The sequence below is a fragment of the Panthera onca genome, chromosome E3 (assembly GCF_046562875.1).
Source record: "Panthera onca isolate mPanOnc1 chromosome E3, mPanOnc1 haplotype 2, whole genome shotgun sequence".
Classification (NCBI taxonomy): domain Eukaryota; kingdom Metazoa; phylum Chordata; class Mammalia; order Carnivora; family Felidae; genus Panthera; species Panthera onca.
The window spans coordinates 27,591,781-27,604,813 of NC_138354.1; the positions used below are offsets into that span (position 1 = coordinate 27,591,781).

The 13,033-nt window shown below is 41.7% G+C and overlaps 1 long non-coding RNA gene across 2 annotated transcripts in view; it reads left to right on the forward strand.

Annotated features, from left to right (window-relative positions):
- Window positions 1-13,033, forward strand: part of LOC132689133 (uncharacterized) — a 237,807-nt gene that overhangs the window by 155,344 nt on the left and 69,430 nt on the right. The window contains exon 4 of one of the 2 annotated variants that reach the window (XR_013553004.2): window positions 4,100-4,203. The exons of the other annotated variant lie outside the window; for it this stretch is intronic. This is a non-coding gene — a long non-coding RNA (uncharacterized LOC132689133). The remainder of the gene's footprint in view (window positions 1-4,099; window positions 4,204-13,033) is intronic. 2 annotated transcript variants of the gene reach the window in all.

Consider the following 13,033-nt stretch of genomic DNA (forward strand, 5'->3'; position numbering starts at 1 on the left):
CATAGTTGGTGAGTTCAAGCCCCACGTCGGGTTCTGTGCTGACAGTTCAGAGCCTGGAGCCTGCTTTGGATTCTGTGTCTCCCTCTCTGTCCCTCCTCCACTCTCAATCTTTCTCTTACTGTCTCTTGAAAATAAATAAACATTAAAAAAATTTTTTTAAAGGGATGGGAGTTGCAGATGGAGATTATGGGGACCAAAGTTCTCCCTGCTCCACAACCATGCCTGGGCACCATGACTTCATCCTGGAGAATCTTTATTCCAAAGACAGCGATTCCCCAGCTTTATTCTGTCTGTTCCTTTGAACAAGACTGTCACAAGCTCGTTTTTATATTGTCACAATGAATGGAGAGAATAACAGATTTGGTATCAGATCAGTTAACTGTGAGACTTTGGATAAGTTACTTAGCTCCTTTGATGGAGAATAATGATAGATCTTTACTGAGTTATGATAAAAAATTAGGCAAGATCACATCTAGGAATGGCTCTTTTATGGTGAGGGCTCAAGAAACACTTAATTCCATTCTTACAGTTAATGGGGGGAGGTTAAATGGGCAAGTTCTGAAGTCACACAGCTGGGTTCAAATCCCCATTTCTTCTTTTTTCCAGTTGTGTTGAAACTTTTGGCAAGTCCCTTCTCTGAGTCTCCCTTACCATGTCTACAAATGAAAGATAAGATGGGACCTGATATATTGTGGAGATTAAATGAGATAGTGCATATCCAGCCTTTGGTATGTTGCAAACACTCAAGAAATGGTAGTTTTCATCAGCTTCGTTACCAGATACAAGTTTCTCTTTTCACATCCAGTCTTGTATTTTCCAGCATAAGCCCACAAACCCTGATCTGAAACCTTTGAGGCCGTGTGTGTTTTAGAATTTGGAATGCTATGGAAATTAGACTCATAATGTGATGTATATACCATACACCCCCCCCATAAAGCGCGCGTGCGCGCGCGCACACACACACACACACACACACACACACACACACGCCAGCAGTGTCTGCGATAACACTTCATGATCAGCTCATTACTGCAGTGAAATATTTGAATGTTCATGCTAAGTGGGATGTGGGATAAATAAAGGATATAAATAACCCTATGTCAGCTCAAGTCCACTTTTGCTGCCAAATGAATTTGTGCCAAAGTGAATGAAAAAAATTTCTGGAACCTGAAACTTTTTTGGAATTCAGATACCTGTGTAGTCACTCTTGGTTTTTTTTCCTCCCATTCTGTGTTGTAAAGCTATTTCTATCACCTGTTTCTAGTCTAAGCTGTGCTTCTCTTACATTTCTTTGTTTTTATTTAATCCTTCAAGGCTTCCTTTGAACTCTCAGCCCTCCTGCCTTGACATCCTGTGTTTTTTTTCTCCCTCTTATCGCTGTCTCTATTCTTTCCCTCCTCTTGGATCGCTCCTCCTTTTTCTGGGGTTTGCACACTACTGGCGTAAAGCCCGTTTTCACTTTCTTTGTTTCTTTTTTCTTTCTGGTACATTCTCTCTAATTCCTGCTTCCTCCCCTCTGCTGGGGATTTCAGTCTTGCTTCTGCGATGCCAGCTCTTCGCCTCTTTTCTTGGGTATCCTCTTGTGTCTACCGTTTCCTCTCTGCCCCTTTCTTTGTTCATTGGTTGTTGCCCTTGGTTCCCACCCCAACTACCATACCATAATCCTTCTCCTTTAATTCCTTCGTCTCCTCTAGATATCATTCTTTGTCCACTCATTACTGTACAATGCCAATAATATCATTATGATAATTTATTGAGTTCTTACTGTGTACTAAGCACTTTACATGGATCGTTAAATTTCATCCTTATTGCAAACCATTAGGTGGAGACTCTGTTAATCCTCATATTTCAGATGAGAAAATTCGGGCTAAGAGATAAAGCGACTTGTTCAAGTAGTCAAGGAACAGAAATGGAATTCAAACCCCACTGCATTAAATCTTTGCATTTAATACTTGTTGCATTAAACTAATTCCAAAGCTCATGATTTCAATCACTATGCCTATATTTTCTCTATTACGGTGGATATTACCATCCAAGTTACTTCATTTATCTTTTCTTTCTAGGTGCTTATAGTTTTTTAATGTGACTTACCTCTGCCTGCCTACTTCAGTATGCCATTTAACTTGGATGGTGTGTCCAGATTGGCCCCTTCCTATGGTTGATATCTTGGCCCTTATCTTTCCCTGGTGACACATTGGGATTTCATAACCCCAATACTTACTGGGACTTTAGGAACAGTCCCAATTTCAAATATTCCCATTCCCACAAGCCACTGAAATGTTTGGGAAATAGATGTTGGGCAACAGCAATAGCATTTGCTTTCACTGTTACCTTCTATGTGCCTCAGAAGACACCATTCAAAGTCACATCTTGGCAAAACGGTTTCATATCATAGGCTTTGCAGCTATGTGTGAATCACTGAATCGATGATTACTATGTTAGTCAGGCTAGGCTCCACTGTGCTGCAGTAAAATAAACCCCACATTTCTGGTTTAATACAACAAAGATGGGTGTCTCTTTCACATCACAGTCAGATGTGATTCTGGTGGCTCTTCGTTACTTCTTGAACAGTGACTCAGAGGTCTGGGGAACTTGGGTCTTGCAACTCCACCATCTATCTCAACGTTCTTTACTTCCAGCCGCTTGGGTGGGGGAGCGGGTATGGCATATTCATGGACTATTACGCCCAAGACCAGTCATCGTCAACCTCATTTTTCAGATGAGGAGACATGTTCTTTGCCAAGGTTTTCTACCCTAGTAAGTGGTAGATTCCAGACTAACGTCACAGCTCTGACTATTGATTCCACTACATTTTTTTCTAACTAGAAATATTTCATCTGTGCTTATGTTTCCTGTCTAGATTCACTTAGTCTCAGTAAGCTATTAGAATTGCCCTTCTTTTTTCTTGGTAATTTCAGCAGAGGTTCCAGGGAGATACCCCTCCCTCCGCCCCCACCCCCTCCCCCCCCCCCCCCCCCCCCGCCCATTGGTTGTGCTTGGGCCACATGTCCATCTTCAAACCAATTGCCATAAGCCAGACAATGTGATCTTCTGATGGGTCAGATCTGTGTCCTGTATCTAACTCTAGCGTGGAAAAATAGAAAAAGAGGGCGTCTTCACCTCTACAGTATGTAGTGGGAACCATGGGGAACTATTTCCCTAAATAAATCCAGAATGCTATTACTGAAAGAAAAGGCAATAGATATCAGGCAGGCAAATCAAGGTAAGTTCCAGCTAGCTGAACAACTGAATGGAGAAGGAAATATAAGACAGAATTAGTGACTAGAGAAATGAGTTAATGGGCACATGACACAGACCTGACCAGTCAGAACTCTGCATTGTCTGGGCCATCGTTACTGGTCTGAGGATTAGCAGGTGGTCCAGGCCCAACCAATGAGAGCCCTCGCTGCAGTAAATGAACAAATGATGCCTCTTTGGTGAAGGATGAGGGAATCGTTCCAAATGATGAAAAGTGAATTTAGGACAAGTTGACAGTCCAATGAAGATAAATTTTGCACATTGCATAGTTTTGCAACGGGGTTCATCTTGCTTGGGGTGTATTTTCAAGGACCCAGAACCTTTCTGGTGCAGAAATGATCCCTGTCTCCCTCTCCGCATTTGATTTCTGTCAATCCCATTGGAGTGGAACAGCCTTAGGCTGTAGCCTGCTTACCCCCACTCAAGGAATTCCATGAAGAGAAGGTGGTCCCTTCTTCCCCCTTCCCCCTCAATGTTTACCCCTTTCCTTCAATTTCCATGGACCTCATTCTCCTCCTTAGAAAATGCCTTCCCATCAATGAGGCTGAAAAACAGCCAGGAGGCCCATCAGTACTCACTTCCGTGGGCAAAGTGACTTGTGCAGTGCTAGGCCTGAAGTTCGTTTATCTCTCCCTGAGTCAACGAGATTTTGACTATAGGCCTTTCTGCTATGTTCCTCCAGAGAGAGGTAAACTGCCTTTAAGTAATTGCTGAAGAAGGCATAAACCAGGGAAATTTGATTTGAGTATGCAATTTGAATCGGGAAATGCTCGTATAAATAACCGAAGCAGCTGAATGCGGCAGGTTTGTGCTCTATAGATTTTTTTTTTTTTTAACTCAGGGTCTTCAGAATAGAAGTTTTGCTGCAGCAGCTTAAACTATCCCAGGCCTTTTTGGTCTGATCTTGTGCTAATTTGGCATCATTAACTGCCAGTCTGGAGTTTGGTAAGTTGATGTTGCCTAATTAACCTATATGATTGGAAGGAGGGAGTGGAAATTCTTGAACCCACAAACAGTGCTATAATCGGGAACAGTGACACAGTCTTAAAAACCAAAACAAAACAATTTTGAACTAGGAAAGAGTTTGGATTTATCTAGCACAACTTCACCAGTGAGGGAATTAGGAGCCAGAAACGGTAAATCACTTGCTAGTGGTCACTGAGACTTTGGAAATTTCATGGTCACCTTTTCCTGCAGCAACAAACAACCCCACATCCCAGAGGTGTGAGTGTTCAGCTTATATTACATCAGAGCTGCAGGTTACCCAGGATTCTCCTGAGCTGTCCTGACCTGGCCTTATTCCACATGTCTTCTCAGGGAACAGCCACCCCTGGGGCATGTGATTCTCATGGTGGGCAAAGCTCAAGACCAAACCACAGGAGCGTGTTTATACCTCCCTTTGGAGATAGCTACTCCCTTTGGAGTGTCACATCTGCTCACATTCTATTGATCAAAACACAGGCCACCAAGCCTAAGGACAACAGGGTGGTGATGATACTCTACCTTGTGGGAAGCATGGCAAGAGAGAGCAGGATACAAATAATTGTGGATAGGGGCACCTGAATGACTCAGTCAGTTGCGCATCCAACTTCGGCTCAGGTCATGGTCTCGCAGTTCGTGGGTTCAAGCCCCACGTCAGGCTTTGCACTGATGGTGCAGAGGCTGCTTTGAATTCTCTCTATCCCTCGGTCTGCCATTCCCCCACTTCCACTCTTTCTCTCTCTCAAAAACAAATATTAAAAAAATAATGATAAAATACCAGCAGATCATTGTGGATAAATAATGCAATCCACCACCAGAAATCCTTGTAGTGTAGAAAGTCCTTGCAGTGATGAAAGTCCAAGAAGAAATGTGAAAACTGAGGGGCACTTGGGTGTCTCAGTTGGTTAAGCGTCTGACTTTTGATCTCGGCTGGGGTCATGATCTCATGGTTTGTGGGACCAAACCCCACACCAGGCTCTGCACTGACAGCACAGAACCTATGTCAGATTCTCTTGCTCCCTCTCTCTCTGCCCCTCCCCTGCTCACACTCTGTCTGTCTCAAAATTAAACATTTTAAAAAATGTGAAAACGAGAAAGTCTACTGAAAGTTTGCTGAATCCACATATTCTTTTGATGATGCTACCTATTTTGATTAATCGCTAGATTTGCCCTGTGACATAAACTTACTGAGTGTTACCCCCAGATTCCTTCTTCGTGTCTACTCATCTCATCTAATGATCACCCAAATCCTTATTTCTACTTCCTAAATATGCCTCAAAAGTCTAGTCTTTCTTCCCATGCTTCATTTCTCAGGTCACTTGCTTTTGTATTTCTTTGTTTGTTTTTCCAATCCGAGTTCTGCACTGTGGCCAGAGGAACCCTATTCGTATCATATCTAGGTCACCCCCTTGCCTAACGTCCTCCCACAGATATAAGGATAGAATGCTATATACTTCTTCTGGCATACCAAATGTGCCAGAATGGTGCAGCCTCTGCACCATTGAGTTCTTGCCACTCCCCAGCCTTGTGTCCAACATTTATTTATCTAAGATTGACCAGCCAGTTTGCAGATTAACCAGATTAACAAGGAGGCAGGACTCAAGACCTGCTCATGCCTCCACTGGGACTTGCTATGTAGGCAAGAGCTAAGTAAGGACTAACGGCTGGTTCCCAGGAGGCAGGGGGGCAGAACCCAGCCTGGATCACAGATGCTCTGTTTACAGAACATCCTTCCATAAGGCTTATCCTTCCATAAGGCTCAGCAACATAATGGACTCCTTGCTTCCCAACACCATGGGACCAGTAAATATGGCTCATCACTTGCCACTACGTAAGCCCCATTGGGCAGTCCCGGGACTCTGTCATGTTTTAAGTAAGGATCACCTACTCTCTCAGATATTGGAGACTTGACTCTCGTTTTGTTTTGATTGTGATTTGGGGTTATTCCGACCATCTTGCCTCCATCACCCTATGAATGAGGTGGTGATTGTGCTTGGAATTAGCTGGAAATTTCACTCTCTGGAAGTGGCTGTGCATTTGCTCCTGTTCAGTAGTTCTTTGTGGCTGTGATGCATTTTATCTCCCAATTTTTCAGTCCTCTACCCTTCAGCCTGCTCATGCTTTTCTGCCTTTGTTGATCTAGAAAACTCCTGTCAATGTTTTGAACCTAGTTCACAACACATCTCCGTTGAAAGCTCCATCCTCCCCGGAGAATTATTTGTGTCCTCCCCTAAGCTCTTATACTGCCCTGCACATGGCCACCTTCATTCATTGAGCCAATTAATAGTTGTTAAGAGTTTGGGGTGCCTGGGTGGCTTAGTCATTTGAGCCTCCCACTTGTGATTTTGGCTCAGGTCATGACCTCACAGTCATGAGATTGAGTCCTGTGTCAGGCTCCGCACTGGACATGGAACCTATTTGAGATTCTCTCTTTCCATATCTCTATCTCGCTGCCCTTCCACTGCTCGCTCTCTCTCTCTCTCTCTCTCTCTCTCCAAAACCCAAATATATAGCTGTGAAGGGTGTACTATGTGCCAGGCACTGTGCCAGGCACTGGGAGTACAATTGCGCATGAGTAGACAAAGTCCCTGCTGCTGTCAGGATACCCACTGACTAGTGGGAATACGATGTCCAACGAACCAGTAAATGCGCCAGATGGTTGTCAATGGAGAGAGTGCTGAGCAGCAAATAAATATGGTGATGAGCTAAAAAGAACCGGGGGAAGCCACTCAGTGAAGCCAGGAAAAACCTTTTTGAGGAAGTAATATTTCAACAGAGGCCTGAAAGGTGAGAAAGAACAAGGCTAGGAAATGGATGGAGGAAGAGCAGGTGCAGAAGGCAGTAGCAAGGACCAAAGGCCAGAGGCAAGAGAGGGCTTGATGGGCCTTGAGTGTTGACAGCAATCAGGAGATTGGGTGGGACAGACCACGTGGGAGCTTGTCAGCCCTAACAGGGTTTCTGGGTTCCAGTCTAAAAGCAACAGGAAGGGGCGCCTGGGTGGCGCAGTCGGTTAAGCGTCCGACTTCAGCCAGGTCACGATCTCGAGGTCCGTGAGTTTGAGCCCCGCGTCAGGCTCTGGGCTGATGGCTCGGAGCCTGGAGCCTGTTTCCGATTCTGTGTCTCCCTCTCTCTCTGCCCCTCCCCCGTTCATGCTCTGTCTCTCTCTGTCCCAAAAATAAAAATAAAAAACGTTGAAAAAAAAAAAAATAAAACTCTAAAAGCAACAGGAAGACTTGGAAGGGTTTTAAACAGAGGAATTGCATGATGTGATTCACCACTTTAAAGTGTTTTTTAAATTAATTAATCAATTATTTAATTACATCCAAGTTAGTTAGCATATAGTGCAATAATGATTTCAGGAGTAGATTCCTTTGCCCCTTACCCATTTAGCCTATCCCCCCTCCCACAATCTCTCCAGCAACCTTCTGTTTGTTCTCCATATTTAAGAGTCTTTTATGTTTTGTCCTGCTCCTTGTTTTTATATTGTTGTTGCTTCCCTTCCCTTATGTTCATCTGTTTTGTCTCTTAAATTCCTCATATGAGTGAAGTCATATGATATTTGTCTTTTTCTGACTAATTTCACTTAGCATAATACCCTCTATTTCCATCCCCGTAGTTGCAAATGGCAAGATTTCATTCTTTTTGATTGCCGAGTAATACTCCATTGTGTGTGTGTGTGTGTGTATATGTATATATATATATACGTATGCATATATACATGTATATATATATATACATGTACATATATACACACATATATACATGCACATATATATGTACATATATACGTATGTATATATACGTATACATATATATATATACGTATATATATATACGTATATATATATACATACATATACATATATATGTAGCACATTTGAATCTCAACTCAGTCCCCTGGTAACTGTGAGATTTTAACTCTCTAGGAGATTTGTTTGGGTTACTCAAATGGAACACAGAATTTTTTTTAATTGCTTTTCAGGATCATTATATAACACATAATGAATCTGCCTGCCATGTACATATATATATATATATATATATATATATATATACACACACACACACACACACACACACCATATCTTCTTTATCCATATTCATCCATCAATGGACATTTAGGCTCTTTCCATACTTTGGCTATAAAGGTTTTTTTTTTATGTTTATTTTTGAGAGAGAGAGAGAGACAGACAGACAGAGGGTGAGTGGGGGAGGACAGAAAGAGAGGGAGACACAGTATCTGAAGCAGGCTCCAGGCTCTGAGCTGTCAGCACAGAACCCGATGTGGGGCTCAAACTCATGGACTGAAAGATACTGACCTGAGCCAAAGTCGGAGGCTTGACTGACTGAGCCACTCAGGTGCCCTCTGATTCACCATTTTAAAACATTACCTGGGTTGCAATGGGAAGCAGGCATAGACAAAAAATAAACACACACACACACACACACACACACACACACACACACACAAACTCTTTTTTTTTCTTAAGAGTTGCTCTTACAGAGCTGGTGCCTTGCCCCAGGATAGTGACCATGTGCCTACCAAGGCGTGGAGAGCATCAAGAGCTATTCTGGTGACAGAACCAACAGAATGGGTCTAATAGAAGGAGATGACTCACAGATGACTCCCTAGTGTTTGTCATGAGCAATCAGACAGATGGAGAGGCTTTACTGAGATATGGAAGATAGGAGAGAAGTATGGCATTGGATAAGACTAGAATTCCGTTGGAGACCTAATAAGTTGGAGACTCCTATTACTGGGCCAAGCTGTCTGTCTTCTGCCAGACCGTGGTGTCTCTCCAGTGTTGAGCACAGTGCTTGACATGTAGCGGGTGCTCAAAAAGTATTTGTTGAATGAGGAGTCTAAATGATATGCTTAAAAGCTACAGATGACTAATGGCTTCTAGAACAACAGACGATCCAAAGTCTGTAGCAGTGGCTAATTAAACCATTCCCATCTGATGTCCAAAATATTGTATGCTAGAGACCCCCCCCTTCTCTCCCCATTAATTGAACAGGCCCTGTCTTTTTTGCTCTTGTAGTCCATTGTTCTTCAAATGTAATTAGCCCTTGTGTTTTGACAGTAAACGAGACTCCCCGTACTTTGATAAATGGCTTGTTTCTGGGAAAAGAGTATTTGTGAATACAAAACCCGGTCTCCCCGCCCAACCCCCTTTTCTCCCACCTCTTTCTCTTCCTCCTACGTCAGGCTGCCCTTGGGCTACACCATCACCTTCAGGAAGGCCATGTTTCTTAGGAAAAGATAACACAGGAATAACAGTTATTTCTGAACACCGATTACATGGCAGGCAGATTCATTATGTGTTATATAATTATCCTGAAAAGCAATTAAAAAAAATTCTGTGTTCCATTTGAGTAAACCAAACAAATCTCCTAGAGAGTTAAAATCTCACAGTTACCAGGGAACTGAGTTGAGATTCAAATGTGCTCAGGTTTTCTCTGATCTCAAAGCCCGTGTCCTTTCTGTGATTCTGTGTCTCCTTTAGACCATAAGTAGCTGGACCTTTATTGAAGAGTTTCTTTATAGTTCACTTGGTTTTGTTTTGTTTTTTTAAACAGTTTAGGTAGATATAATTCATGGGCTATCCACTTAGCCCATTTGAAGTATATGCTTCAATGTACCTCACTTATTAATGGAACAAATAGTATCAGCTCTCACTCTTAGCAAGGAATAACACTCTTGAGATTGCTTCAAGTGTGTTATCTCCTATGATTTATTCTGGTCTTCTCATCAACCCTCTGGTGCAGGGTGGGGGGAGGGGCAGGAATTATCAGCTGTATCTTACAGGTGAAGAAACTAAAAATGCCACACACAGTATGTGGTCAGCAGATCTGATTGATGAATCTGACCACAAAGTGTACTCCCTTCGACTTTACACAATATGTTGTTGAACAGCTCCGTGGCCCTTCTCAATTGATAAAGATTATTTTTTCATGTCCATGATCTCATTTGATCCCTACACCAAGACTGGCTAACTGAGATGTTTTAGAACAATCTGAAAGATCTTCTAAACCAATTCAAATGGTTTCCCTCATCCAGACCCAGGGAGGGGTACTGAATGTCTCAAAACTGTCTGTAGTGACCTCACATACATTAGGATTGTCACTATCAAAAGAAAAGAGAATAACAAGTGTTGAGAATACAGAAAAATTGGAACCCTTGAGCACTGTTGGTGGGAATGTAAAATAGTGCAGCCATTATCGAAAACAGTATGGAATATCCTCAGAAAATTAAAAATAGAATCACCACATGATCAAGCAATTCAATTTCTGAGTATATACCCAAAAGAATTCAAAGCAAAATCTTGACTTTTTTAGATTCCGCATGTAAGTGAGATCATACAGTATTTTCTGTTCTGTGTTTGGCTTATTTTTACTTAGCATAATATCCAGGAGGTTCATCTCTGTTGTTGCAAATGGCAAGATTTTCTTCTTTTTTCTTCTAGTATATACATTTACCACATTTTCTTGGAACCTAAAAGATTCAAACTCGTAGCACCAGAGAGTAGAATGGTGGTTTCCAGGGATTGAGGGTTAGGGAGATATTGCTCAAAGGGTACAGACTTTCAGTCAGAAGATGAATATGTTTTGGAGATATGATTTACAGCATGGTGATTATAATTATTAATATTGTATTGTATACTTTTAATTTGTTAAGAGGGTAGGTCTTAAATGTTCTCACCACACACACAAAAGCTAACTGTGTAAGGTGATGGATGTGTTAATTAATTTGATTGTGATTGTAATTTTACAATGTATATGTATATTACATGATCACATTGTATGCCCTAAACATACAATTTTGTTATTATTTTTTAAATTTAATTTAATTAAAAAAATTTTACATCCAAAATAGTTAGCATATAGTGCAACAATAATTTCAGGAATAGATTCCTTAGTGCCCCTTACCCATTTAGCCCATCCCCCCTCCCACAACCCCTCCAGTAACCCTCAGTTTGTTCTCCATATTTGAGTCTCTTCTGTTTTGTCCCCCTCCCTGTTTTTATATTATTTTTGCTTCCCTTCCCTTATGTTCATCTGTTTTGTCTCTTAAAGTCCCCTATGAGTGAAGTCATATGTTTTTTGTCTTTCTCTGACTAATTTCACTTAGCATAATACCCTCTAGTTCCATCCCCGTAGTTGCAAATGGCAAGATTTCATTCTTTTTGATTGCCAAGTAATACTCCACTGTATATATATACCACATTTTCTTTATTCATTCATCCATCGAGGGACATTTGGGCTCTTTCCATACTTTGGCTGTTGTTGATAGTGCTGCTATAAACATGGCGGTGCACGTGTCCCTTAGAAACAGCACGCCTGTATCCCTTGGATAAATGCCTAGTAGTGCAATTGCTGGGTCGTAGGGTAGTTCTATTGTTAGTTTTTTGAGGAGCCTCCATACTGTTTTCCAGAGTGGCTGCACCAGCTTGCATTCCCAGAAACATATACAATTTTTATTTGTCAATTTTGCCTTAATAAAGAATAATATAGCATGAAAAAAAAACCAAACTCATAAAAAAGCACCAAGATGCAAAAAAAAAGTGCATCATCTTGAAGAGTTATTTGCACATCCATGTTCATTGCACTAATAGTGACAATAGTAAAGAAGTGGAACCAAGACAAATGTCCATCAATAAATGATGGATAAAGAAAATGTGGTAGGGGCACCTCGGTGGCTCAGTTGGTTAAGCCTCCGTCTTCAGCTCAGGTGATGATCTCATGGTTTGTGGATTCGAGCCCCATGTCGGGCTCTGTACTAACAGCTCATAGCCTGGAGACTTCTTCAGATTCTGTCTCCGTCTCTCTCTGCCCCTCCCCTATTCATGTTCTCTCTCTCTCTCTCTCTCTCTCTCTCTCTCTCTCTCTCTCTCTCAAAAATTAAATGTTTAAAAAAATTTAAAGAAAATGTGGTGTGTGTGTGTGTGTGTGGGTATGTGTAGAATGGAATATTGTTCTGCCATAAAAAAGAATCACATGCTATAACATGGATGAAGCTGGAGAACATTATGCCAAGTGAAATAAGCCATCCACAAAAGGGCAAACACAGCATCATTCCACTCATATGAAGTATCTAAAGTAGTCAGAATCATAGAAACAGGAAATAGAAAGGTGGTTGCCAAGACCTGGGGAGAAGAGGAATTAGTGTGAGTGGGTATAGCATTTCAATTTTGCAAGATGAAAACGTTTGAGAGATCTGTTGTGCAACAACATGAATACATAGGGCACTACTGAACTGTACACTTAAAAATGGTTAAAAAGGTAAATTTAATATTATGTGTCTTTTACCAGGGTGAAAAAAAAAATACTGGCTAAGGTGGACTTAGAACTTGAACCTGTGCCTCTAGGATCCAACAAGGTCAAGTCTGAGAGAGAGTGTGTCTGCCTTCTTTTGGCCAGGGCTGTATCTTTGTCTCATGCTGGGCATATTTTCTTTGCTGTAGCAACCTTAAGAAGTAAATGGATGCTTCTGACAGATCTCAGGGAGAATCAGATGAGCTGGGTGGACCCAGCAGAGAGTTGTCTATTCCAAATGCTTTAATCTCCCTTAGGATGGAGGTTCCAAATGGCACTATGGGGTAACCAGGGTAGCAATATTAGTCCTATACGGAGAAACCAAGACTCAACATAATGAATGGAGAGTTGAAGATCACTTAGGCTATCAGTGATGGAGAGGAGACTAGATCCCAGGAATTCCACTGCTGGGTCCCATGTTAGTAAAGTGGGTGCTATAGCACATTTTTAAGTTTAGAACCCAAGAAAGAGGTGGAAA